Genomic DNA, 12,272 nt, shown 5'->3' with positions numbered 1-12,272 from the left:
GACCTCTGAGATCATCAAGTCCAACCTTGACCCAAGAGACCTACAGAAGGTTTAATGGGAAGACAGTAGGAAAATAGGAAACAGTGTGAGTAATTAAAATTATTTGCAAGGTCTATCACAGTTTCTCTGTCACTGGAAATATCTCAAGCTCAAGGAATACTCAGCCAATGCAGACTCAGATATTATGCATTGACAGATGAGATTCAGGTGGCTTGACTGGTCTCTAGTGGGGTGCACTCTCACCCTGGAGAATGGCAACTGTAGCTATATATAAAATAAAGGGGAGGGAAAAGCTACTGTCTGGAGGCATGTATCATGAGGTTTTGAATGTGAAATTCTTCTGGTGTGAGAGCACCAAAGAGAGGCATTTACTCCCATTCGTTTTCTCTGACAAGAGAAGGCAGACTGGACACTTGGACTACACTAAATAACCAAAACCTGGGAATAATTCAGACAAAGTAGTGGACTGAGTGAGAAGTGCTGGTGTGAGTTGTGGAACTCGCTGCTGCAGGACACTGCAGGGCTGGAAGCTCATTCTGAGGTAACAAATGAGCAGACCTTGGAATGAGGTAGGGAAGATCCAGAACGTGGTTTCTCACCTCTCCTCTTGCTCTCAAGAGAGTCCTGCAAGGCACATTAACCTTCATAACTGTGTCTGTAGATCATTCCCTCCTGAGACAGGCTCCAGTGAGGGAGAGGTCTTTGGTGCTGCTTTACTCATGCTGTTTTGAGTGGAGGCAGACGCAAGGCAAGGCTGTGGACCATGTATAACACAGTGGGTGTGAGGGAGTGTTTCAGTTCTTTTAGACTTCCTTCATTAAGCTGCCTAAAAAGAAAAGAAAGAGCTAAAGGTGCTTAAGCATTGTGAAGCCCTTCTGGGCTGCAGGAACTGGAGTGCGAAAACAGGTAACACCCTGACTCCTTTGCACAAGGAGGATTGGCAACAAAGCAGTCCATATATAATATACATAATATATAAAAATACGTATACAAAAATATATATGTATACTGGTGTGTAGGGCTTGTAGTAACAGACACTTCATAGGTATGCCCTCACTCAAGAATGTGGTCACTGTACACAGACATTGAAATGCCAATTACTTATCACTGCAGTGCTGTTCAGCTCAGGAGAAATGGGAACAGAAGTGTATTTTTGCCTCTTATTAACAAGACACACTTTCAATTACAGGGCCCTATCCTGACCTCAGTTACTCTGAGTGGCCTCTACACTGTAAGTGAGGGAGTTTGGTTATGCTGTGATACTGAGATGTGGATCTGTCCTGTTAGAGGCCTTTGTATTTTAAACTAAGAATCAAAACTATTGCAAGGATGGTTGATCTTTAAAATAATAGTTGCTCTCATTAACTGTTCCAAGTGTGGTTCAAACTGGGCTGTAGAATTCATAATTAAAAGGAATGTGGATATTTTAGTCCATCCAAGATTCAGCTGCAATTAGCATTCCTATTAATATGCTGATTTATTCCCATACAGTCCCTGGTTACTCAGAGAGTGAGGCAGTGAACAAGATCAAAGGCACGTGGTCCTGGCACTTCAGCATCTCCTGGGAAATCTCTGCTCCCTCCTGACAGGAACTTTTGCAGCTGTGGCTCTGGGACCTGGTTGTTGCTGCTCCTGGGCACTCGAAACTGTGGTGTCCTACTGCATATAGTTGCTTTCCTTGAAGTGTTTAAAGCAATTCCTCAGGACTGGCAAAGGGTTCCACCCACACTACCTATTGGGAAAGCAGTTCTTGGGCCATGTTGCTTTGTTTTGCTCCAGCATCTTGTGGGAGGCCGAGGACACCCGTGGGAGCCTAGACAGGGTCTTTTTCCATCTAGGATACCAGCATGGAAGTAGCCTCAAGGTGCAATCTGTTCTCCAGGAACTTTGTCTAATGAGCGCTGGTGGAGTCTGGCTCAGCTGCTGCCAGTACAGCAGGTCCTGCTTTCTGTGGAGGAGAGGGAGGAAGAGGAGACAAGGGACAAATCTACCTGTCCCCTTGGGTTCACTGGTCCATGGCTCCTGTAACAGCAAAGCAAGGCACAGATTTGTTGCAAAACCAGACAGGCTAGATTAGAACATTTTGTTCCATTTGTTTTTTGCACATCCAGCTCCTCCTCCCACGTTTCTGTGTGTACCACGGTGCAGATGTGCACAGCTGCTGTGACCTCCTCACTGGGCGTGTGTAGCACCAGGGCCATGCAGGACTGTCCTTTCCTGTGCAAACCTCACTGTCTGGCTAACCCATTCTTGAGGATATCACATTTCCATATCATTTTGGGGAAAGCACACACTATCCCACACTCATGTCTAAGGTATCCAGTTGAGTCCTTTAAAGGTCAGCTTGGGAAGTCTGAAGTGATGGGTCACAAGGCAGAAGAAATAGGGAAATAGTTTTTTTTTCACTTTTGCTCTTTGTGAGCATGGGGCATGATCTACTTGCCAGCATTACCTCAGAGCTTTTTCTTACAGATTCCTTCCTATTGCAGAGAGGTTTCTCCCACTTTCTTCCACTGGCACATTAGAGTGATTTCCCATGATTTTCTGCTGCGTGTTATAGGTTGCTCCTACAAGTGGCCCTTGGAAGCACAGCACCACTGCGCGTCAAGGTGCATGGAGGGACTTCATCTGAACTGCGTGGATGTTTTTAGGGCATTGGAGGCAGTGACCCTCTTCATTTGCCTTTGGAAAAGCAGCAGTGGCCCCGCTGTTGGCTGGGAAACTGTGAGCAGTGGCCACAGGCTGTGGTCCTGGGTCTGTCACCAACTGCTTTTATAACTCTGCCCAAGTTGTTTCCTGTGTTTTACGTCATGGAAACAGTAAACAAGGATCATACACCTCTGAAGAGCTTTTTTCTCCAAACACACACATTGCTACCTGAGAATGAGAACACAACTACAAATCACTTGCCTTTTCCCTCCTGCTGTACAAAGCCTACCTCCCTGTTTCAGTACAATACACCAGCTGTATATGACTGTATATTAGCTTTTGTAGCCCCAGAGGTGCTGTTCAGTCTGCCACCTTCTCTTTTCCACCCTAACACCTGTACATTATTCTTGTCTCTTGTTTTTCACAGATGTCGATGGAAGGAGGAGGCGCGTTCCCGCAGGCAGAAGGGGACTGCACTTGTCGGAGGAAGCTGTAGATGGTGCTGTTGGCCCAGGAAAGCAAATCTGGGATCGTTACTCGTCGATAATAAAAGCTCCAATAAAAGCAGTGCAAAACGAGCAAGTCAGAGGGACTGAGAAGACCAGGGCGGCTCAGAGCTGTGGGAGCGCCTTGGTGGGTAAATCTCGAGCTCCGGTGCCAAATGCTGGTCAGTGAAAAACGGGATGCAGAGGGACTGCATCGGGTGATCGTGGACCACTGTGGGATTCACCGGGACAAGGCTGAACAAAGCTCCTTTGTCTGTCCTCTGCACACCCGTGCCTGCCTACAGTGAAGCAGGATAGTGCTTTGCCCAGGCCAGTACTTCTTAGGCAAGGGCTGGAGGCTCTGGCAGGAGATGTGGCATGCCACAAGAGATTAGGAATAACTGAACTTCAGAGAAATATCTTCCTAATCCCCATTCACTGGTTTAAACCCTGAGGATTCTTATTTCTTCCAAACCTCTTATTTTTTGTTTGTTTAATACTGGCTCTTATGACTAGCTAATCTTGTCAACCATAAGTGCAAGAAATTCTCTTTTAGATTCCTGCTAGATTTGTTGGGCATGGGAAGAAATCATAAGGGATTGAATTATCATGGTGTAATGAATTACCATTTCTCCACTGAGCTGTGGTCACTGGCCATTTGTGGGCTTTTAGCCCTTTGCACAGCAAATTTCAGCAGCAGTTTTAACCAAGATTTAGCCTGCAAGTGTAGGATCTCTCCAATAAACAGACTCTTTCAACATCATCCAGTGTGCTAAGAAGCAAGCCATGATCTGCTTATTCCCAGAATCTTGGTAATGGCCTGTAGCAGTGAGTTTCACAGGTCAGTTGGACGGTATTTAAAGTATTTCCTAATGTTGGTAACATGTCTGTGGCTGGCCAGGTGCCTCCAGCTTTCCTGTAACCTTCTAGCCCATGCAAAAAAGGGCCAAGATGACCACATAGAAGATTACACTTGTCTGCTGTGAGCTGCCAGGAAGTTTTCTGTCCCAAAATACATGCCTAGCACTGCATACCCTCACCCCTTTCCGTGTGGACATGCTTATGGAGCAGCTTCCTGAGCCCTTTATCTGTCCTGTGCACAGTGCTGATGTTAGTAGCACTACAGCAACAGTTTGGGACGGTTCAGATCGGGTGTTTTGTGTCACATGGCTCAAGGAATGCTAGGTAATGCTGAAACTTCAGAGCTGAGTCTTTACTTAAGGGCTGGCAGCACTCCACAAGTCCTGAATAAACACCTTCATCAGATCCTTCAAGTAAATCAAGAAAGCCAGCCCGCCTCAACTCCATTTCAGGCTTGTAGAGACTTTTTCTTCTTTGCCTTCCTTCTCTTAGAGGAAATTTATATCAGAATACTGCTGAAATCCAAGATCCCTCATCTGCCTCCCCCCCCAAAAAACAGAGGTACAAAAGAGGCATTAAAGACACCGAACATGCAAATAATTGAACGTTTTCATGTGTGGAAGAATGGCTGCTTTTAGTAACTCATCCTAGAACACAGCATTAGAGGTTTTGGAACGAGAGTCTCCCAACAGCATCAATAAAGGGAAAAGGTCCAAAAAGTAAGCTAAACAGTGCTGCTGCCTGAATATAGCCTTTCATTCAGCTGTCCCCACACTGTTTCAGGCTCATTTTGGAGTTTTTTTGATAAATGATGGAATTTGTATTTCTTGGCTCCCATTCAAGAGTTTATATTTTCGTTCTATAATTTCCTTAAACATTTAATTTCCTACATTAGTTGACGGTCTCTTACATCTGCCGGAAAATTAGTTCTGGTGCTTCTGTGCCTGGGTTGGGAATTTATTTTTTTATTTTCATTATTGAAGAAGAAGAGAGAGCAAACCCACCTGTGAGGAGATGCTCCTGTGCACTGACTTGCCGTTTTGTAGATGATATAGGAAGATGCAACAGATAAAGAGATATCTGAGTCAAAGGGCTCCAATTTTAAAGTTGTTGGAGAATGTTCTGTTCTGATCAGCTGTAATACTCTGGCCATCTTTAACAGATCTGAACTCAGAGCTGATGAATGCATTGGAAACAGAGTTTTCTTACAAATGCTACCTGTGGAAGTTGCTGCTGTAAGGTATTGGTGCCACCTTTAACCATCAGACAGCATTTCTGTGAGGTCTCCCCAGTCCTTCACCTCTTCTTCCTTCCCAGCGCTGCCTCTGCAAACAAGGTGTTCTTGTTCCAGGCTGACCTTTCCTATGGTGGAGCCAGCACATACGAGAAGTGGCAATCCCCCAAAACAATATGAGTACATATTTTTTCTAGTGTCATGTAGGTCTCCAGGGAAAGAACTCATTTAGCACTCAGCATCAAATAAGGCACTCAGCATCACTGGAGGAGAGGCTATGGTAAGATCCAAGAGCAGAAGGAGGAAACAACTGTGTAGCAAACAAATTAGTTAGGGTGAGAGTGATAAAGGTGAGAGGTAAAATTATGCTGGGAAAGTGTAAACAGGGAGCAGATCACAAGAGTGCTTTTACCTCATTTGTCAGCTAACATGGTACCCTTCTCTGCATGACTGGGTACCAAAGGGGACCATCACTTAAAGCTGGGGCCAGCAGTCAGCAGACAGGGTGGCTCAGGCTGCAGTTGTCCCTGCCTGTAAGTGTGTTTGGACATTTTGTATTGGAGTTTGTGACAGCACTTTGCATCTGGAAATTCTTGTTCCTACATTCCTGAGGAATCACATACTTTGAGAAGCATTGTTTGACTCTCATGTCTTTGCTCACTCCCTGTGTCTCAAGCAAAACAAGAGGTTTTTTGACCCCAAAACCTAGAACCTGATACTGCAAATACATTTTTTTTTGTGCTACTGCAGGAGCGGGAAGTAGTCAATTCTATTGCCCTGTCACCAGCAAATTACTCCCCACATGGAGTGACTCCCCATCAATTCCCACTGGGCAGCTGTAGGACGGATTTGAAGATGCAGAATAGTAAGATCTGTCCTAACTTAGATGAGTTGTGTATTATTTAAAGGTCCCTGAAAGGTTGAGAATTCGTGATTTCCTTGATGCTTGGCTGGAAAAAAAAGGCACGTGCTTCAGCCTTTTTCAGCACAGGGGACTGGGTGTTCTTGGCACTGCGACAAGGGAAAAGAGTTGAAGTCTTGGCCTGACATGGGATCGGGCATCTGAATGGCAGACAACACAGCAGTGAGACCAGTTGAACCTACCCCACCAATAAGTCAGGTGCCTTCTGGCCAGGTTACAGTATTTCTAGGATTTAGATGTGGTCAAATGAGACTGCTCTTATGAACACTCTCGGTTCTTGTAGCAGCTTGAGCTTGCCACCACGGTATCCAAGGAAGTCTGATATGGTTTGAACTAGTTTAGCAGTATGGGAGATAAAGGCCTCCTCTCAATTTATATCAACTGATATTTGCTCCAACAGACACCTTCCCCAGTCTTTAAATAAGTAAAATCTTCAACTGTTTGGACCTGAGAATGTGTCATAACTTGGTAGAAATGATCTGATGGAACACATAACAAACCCTCTTTGTTCATTAAGCCCGTAAAAAGCACGGAATATTTGTGCCCATGAAGACTGTGTATCAAAAACCTCCCTACACCCTGAAAATACTGGGAAGAGCAAGACTTGTCTCAAAGTAAATAGGATTACTGCTAGAGATGCATGGAGTGGGATTCACCAAGGAACTGCATTTGCTGGCAACAACTTTTACCGGGTGAAGATCTGCTTTTAGCACAAAAGCCCACAAAAAATCCCCTTCTGCAACAGCTCTGTCCAAGGCATTGTTTCCAGCCCTTGTTGACATGCATCCTCCCAGCCTGTGATGTAGTGACTTATGAGTTCTGGTGGAAATCAAGGCTTCTGGTACATCACAAGGTGAGTCCACTGTAAATGAATGGTTGTGACCCTAACTCAGCAGGAAGTGATTGCTCAGCCTGCCGGGAAACCCACAGGAATGCAACACTTACTGATTTCTATCCCAGGGACAGCCCCTGCCCCACCAGGAGTTCTGCAAGGGGTTGGGACCAGCCTTGGGCTTGAGCTGGCAGAGGAGCCCACCTTTGACCCTGGCTGCCCATAAGACTTTGGTCCATGGAAAGACCTGCAAGGGATCTGAGAGAAAGCAATGAGAATGCCAGCCTGTCCAAAATGTGGCTCATGCCAGGAGGGATCTCTCATGTACAGTTCTAGGATTCAGATCATGTCCCTCTGTCCTTACTTCATCAAAACATCCACTGATGTCCACAGATTTTTTTGATCTGAACAAGGGCTTCACGGTCTATTCCTATTAATGGCTGGATTTCATCTCCTTCCTTTCTGTACAGTGTGCTGGTTGCCTCCTCCATTCCCTTCTTGTTCATCAGGCTGGGATATTAGAAGAACTGTGTGTGGTCCTGGCTAGTTCCTGATCCATGCTTGCTCCAGGAGAAATTGAGGTTTCAATGAAAAAGTGTGTGTGTGGAGTGGGACTTATTTTTCTTGATACCAAAAATGTCTAGAAAAATGAAGTTAGGAAAGGAAATGCCTTCAAAAGCCACACATCACCTGAATTCCCAGAAAGGCAATGGTTGGAGAGCACAAAACAATATATAAGAAACTATCAAAAGTGGAAAATGTACAATAGCAGTTCTTGGGCCAGACACATTTGAAAAATTAAAACTCACAATCAGTTCCGCCATCCTGTTCTGACAGGTGATGTGAAACCTGATGCTGAGAGTGGCCAACACAAAAAAGGCATAAGGGACCTTGTACTGCTGGGAATTTTTGTTACAGCTGTGTTGAGAACAAGGTTTTTTCCCCTTTCCTCCAAAGATGACTTCCTTCCTAATGGCCCTACTTGCTGCTCTGCTCCCTGACCTTTATCTCCTCTGGAAAACTCTTGGGGCAGGGCTGGGGTGAATGACCACAAAAGGTGGACAGGAGATTCAGTGAGAGAGTTTGATCTCTTGAGGATGGTGTTGGAGGGAATAGGTGGACCTATCCAACCCCAGAAAAGATCCAGGCCAAGGACATGCTGGTGTGAATAGGTGTCCCCAGCATTGGACACTACAACCCTTCTCTCCTGCCCATCTGCGTCATGGAGAAGACAACAGGGGTGCAGTTCTGCTGTGCAGTGGGAGGTGGGGATATCTCTGGAGTGCTGACAGACCAATACACTCTTACAGCTGGCTGAAAATTGTCCATCTTTTATCCTAGAAAATAAACAAAGCCAACAACACTGGAATGGAACAGTTGGGCTCAGCTGTGTCCAGCATTTATGCACACTCAGCTCACACAGGATGGAGATCTGATGGCCCCTCCTCTCACGCAGCCCAAGCCACTGGCTGGACGATGAATTCCGTGGTGAACTACTGCCTCCTGCCTTGTTGCATTTCTGCGTGGTGTTGTGGGACTTGGTGATGTATTTTGGGTGGGAAGTCCTGGCTGTTCCGAGCCTGGTCTATAAAGGAGCCTGGTGCCACGAGGCGCCCGCACAGCGGCCGCTCAGCAGCTCGGCCAGGTGCAAGTTCAAGTCTGAAACACGTCAAAGTGACGTACAAAACACTGCTTCCCAGAACACTTCATTCTATGGAAATGCTTTGATATTTCAACATTTCGTCCCCAGTCTCAACGGAAACAAATACTAAAATATTGGAAATTCCTGTGGGACGAAATTCCTGTGAAGTTCATTTCTGCACTTAGCAAAAGTAAATAAAAAAATGCCTTGTGGGTGGTTTTCTGTTTTTGCTCCCCTAATTAAAGTTTCCTGATTTTTCCACAATGCCAGGGATGGTTTAAAGAGCTTACTCCCTTCAAGAGCCATTGCACTCAAACAGGCCTTGAGATTTCCCCATGGTGAGGAGGGAGATGCATGTGGAAATCCAGATTACTAGTGAGCAAAATCCAAGGGTGTGGAACAAAACCTCTTCCTTGTGGGGCTATAGGCAACTCTTTGCAGAGTGCTGATTGTTGCTCTGGTTTGCTCACTGCTTTGAATCAATGTGATATTGTCAGGAAGAAACAAAGATATGCATTTTTAATTCATTTTCTTCCTGGCGTATATAAAATATGCTGCTTTGTTGGAAACCTTTGGGTTTTATTTTTAATAGGAGCGTGGGACGTCAGGAAACATTCAAATTTCAAGCCTTGCACAAGGCAGAATTCACATCCAGTGAGGTCTGAGGGGGAAGGCTGCCTTTGGCCAGCAAGGTGCTCGCCAGCCCTGGCACTCATCTGTGGGCCTCTTCCTTCTCCTCCCTGATCCCCAGCTCCAGTGACGATGGCTGGTAAGTTTATTGCTACCTTGTTTAGCTGGAGTTTAACACCAGACTGGGGGTTTTACAAGCAACTGGCATTTTTGGCAGGCTTAGTCTGACTGCCTCCTGAGATTCCTAGTTTGAGGTCCAAACTTTTTGTTCTGCTTCGGTGTCAACAAATATTTGTTAGTTGTGATGTGACTGTTTTCTCCAGAATATACCTTTCCCATCAGCCAAGGACCATCAACCTCTCTGAAACTCAGAAGCAAGATCATTACTCCTTTTACTCTGTACAGCAAATAGCAAAGTGTATAACACAGGCATGTCATGGCCATGTCACGACTGGCAGTGTGTGACTGTCTGACAACTGGATCTTGGCTGTTTCTGGCTGCATACACAAGATGCTCTGAGCTGCTGATTACATATTTACTAAACAGCCACATGAGTGAGGTTTCTGGCATTGCATTTCCATCTCTTGATATCCTGCTTAAACTTCTGCATCTTTGCCGTGTTTGGAATTTGCAGGTTGTCCTATGAAGTCTGGGGGTGTCTGTTGTATCAAGGTGGATTGATGTCACGTGGTTTCCCTGCTTTTGCCACTCTTCCAGCATTAGAGCTATCCAGTACCAGTGTTTCCCAACCCAGAGTCAAGGGAGCAATTTAGGATGGTTGGCACTCAACACACCCAACACACTCAACACTGGAGTACAAAGTATTCCCTAGCATTTCCAGCTCACTGGAAACCTGCTTATTATGTTTGCCCTTTGAAAGGAAAATATTACATATAAGAACAAAGTCCCAAATTCATAATAGCTGCAAGGTATAAGCACAATATTTACAACAGGGTGAGCATGGGGAGACGCAGAAGGACACGAACTTAAGGCTCTTTGTCTGTTTGGTGAGGCTGTGGCCCCACACCAGCACAGGTCCAGAGAGGTGACATTCACAAGTGACTTTGAATCCACCCCCACACACAGATACTCTTGAAAATTGCTGTGTTTCCTGTGTATCTAATTTGGGATTAGTGTGTCAATATTGTGGTAATCTGAGCAAGTGATTTTGGGCGTAGTCCCTCTGTAGGATCTGGGGTGGCTCCAGAAGGCACAGCTGCCTGTGAGCCCTCCTCTGCAGACTGACAGGGATCAGCCACTCCCTCAGGTGTCTATTGCTGCTGACAAACTGACCATTGCAAAGACAAGTTGTTTAGGGGAAAAGCTGGGAAAGTGATGTGTCCAAGTGTGGAAGACAAACCAGAGAGTCTCTTTTGGAGGGGCAACACCTGCTGCAAGCCAGGGCCTCTGCTGGTAGCACGGGAGCGTGTGGCTCATGGTGATGCCTACCATTCAGATCTCTAGATCTCAACAGCATCCTCCCTCCCCAGCAAACTGCAGTCTGTTTTCCTGAAGTGGTCGCAGCAGTGTCCCCTCAGGACCATCGTGTCAGCAGGCAACAAAGCTGTTCAGTTGCAGGCAAGCCATTTGTCTTGTCTCTGCAGAAGAGCAAACCAGCACAGTTTCTATGAATGCCATTGTGTGCTGGTTTGGGAAGTGCACAGCACACAGGGCCAGTGCAAGTTTGACAACAACTGACATGAAGCCTCAGCTCTTTTATTAGCCAGGACAGCAAATTCAGTATAAAAGCCCCCCTCTCCATTGCCACTGCAGCTTCCTAGAATAATCCTTCTTGTCTACACCTTGGATTAGTTTATACCTGCCTGTTTCAACTCCTTTCTGTTCTCGGGAACAGTTACCTGTAGGAAATGTCAGGCAGCAAAAAATGTTGAGTCATGTGGGATTATTTCACTGCATGGCAAAATAACTTGAGGCACAGACATACCAAACTGCTAAGACTTTTTTCACCCTTGATCTCCATTAAAATGCACTGTGTAGTGTTATTTTAATACAACATGTGCTACAGTCCCACAGTAGCCATGCTGTCAATATTATGGTACAAAAGTGCCTTAATGCTGGAGTAAGCACAAAATAATTAAAACTTCTCCATAGAATAATTAAGCTGCTCTGAAATTCCGTGTGCATGGGGAGATTTCACCCCCAGCTTAGGTGTAGTAGGGCCAGGAGGGCAGATCTGATCAATGACTGATCTTGTATCTTCTGACAGCACCTTCACATACATCCTGAGCTCATTGCTGCCATGGTCCAGCCAGTGAGAAAAGTGGCTGTGCCAAATCCCTTTCAAGTCACTTCACTTTTTTTCCCATATTTTTTTATTCAGTGCCCAAGAACTAGTTGCTGTTTTGTGCAAAACTCAGACCCTAATCTTGATTGACTTCTGGAGAGATAATGCTAACTAATGGTTCAGAGAAGGGACACATTGCAGAGGAGATGATTAGAAATCACACAGATACTGGAGATTTGTTTTCATGATTTTCTTGAGACTGCTGCAATTTGAATTTCACTGTGCTCGTCAGACATGAAAATAGTAAATAGTTTAAGCATCAGAACAACATACACATCACAAGAATAAGATGAATGGAGAGGTGGCTTTTTAGCTGGCTGCAGGTGGTGAGATATTGGTATGCTGAGCGTGAAAAACTCGCCAGCAAATTCAAAGAGTTCAGGGTTGGGGGATGACTGATATGGCCAACACAGCCTTGGGAACATACTTCAAAAGGTGAATGTGTGGGATGCTGCCAGGCACGGTGAGACAAAACAAGTAGTAGCAGCAGCAGCTTTGCTGTCTGCGAGATTTTCCTGGGGGAACCAGATGGTTGGGAGGTGAACGGTGAGTCCCCGAACTCTTCTGTCACACCAACCTTTCCCAGGAGGATGGCCCCTCTGCTCCCCCCACTCTCACGGGCACAGGGTGTGAGTGTCAAGGGCTGTGCTCAAATGCATGGCCCTGACAATGTGGTTTCCTCCCCTGTGTATGGACAAGCTCAGCTGAACAG

At 45.7% G+C, this 12,272-nt stretch overlaps 1 long non-coding RNA gene across 1 annotated transcript; it reads left to right on the top strand.

Annotated features, from left to right (window-relative positions):
• Positions 1 to 3,192, top strand: LOC127476146 (uncharacterized). The gene is made up of 3 exons (XR_007906482.1): positions 1 to 85; positions 1,190 to 1,231; positions 3,077 to 3,192. It is a non-coding gene; the product is annotated as an uncharacterized LOC127476146 (long non-coding RNA).
• Positions 3,193 to 12,272: the final 9,080 nt, after the last annotated feature.

The sequence above is a fragment of the Manacus candei genome, unplaced genomic scaffold, assembly GCF_025592945.1.
Source record: "Manacus candei isolate 608988 ecotype Guabito, Panama unplaced genomic scaffold, ASM2559294v1 h1tg000048l, whole genome shotgun sequence".
In the NCBI taxonomy this organism is placed as follows: Eukaryota; Metazoa; Chordata; class Aves; order Passeriformes; family Pipridae; genus Manacus; species Manacus candei.
Note: the sequence above shows the minus strand (reverse complement) of the source record. Positions and strands in the feature narration are given on the sequence as shown.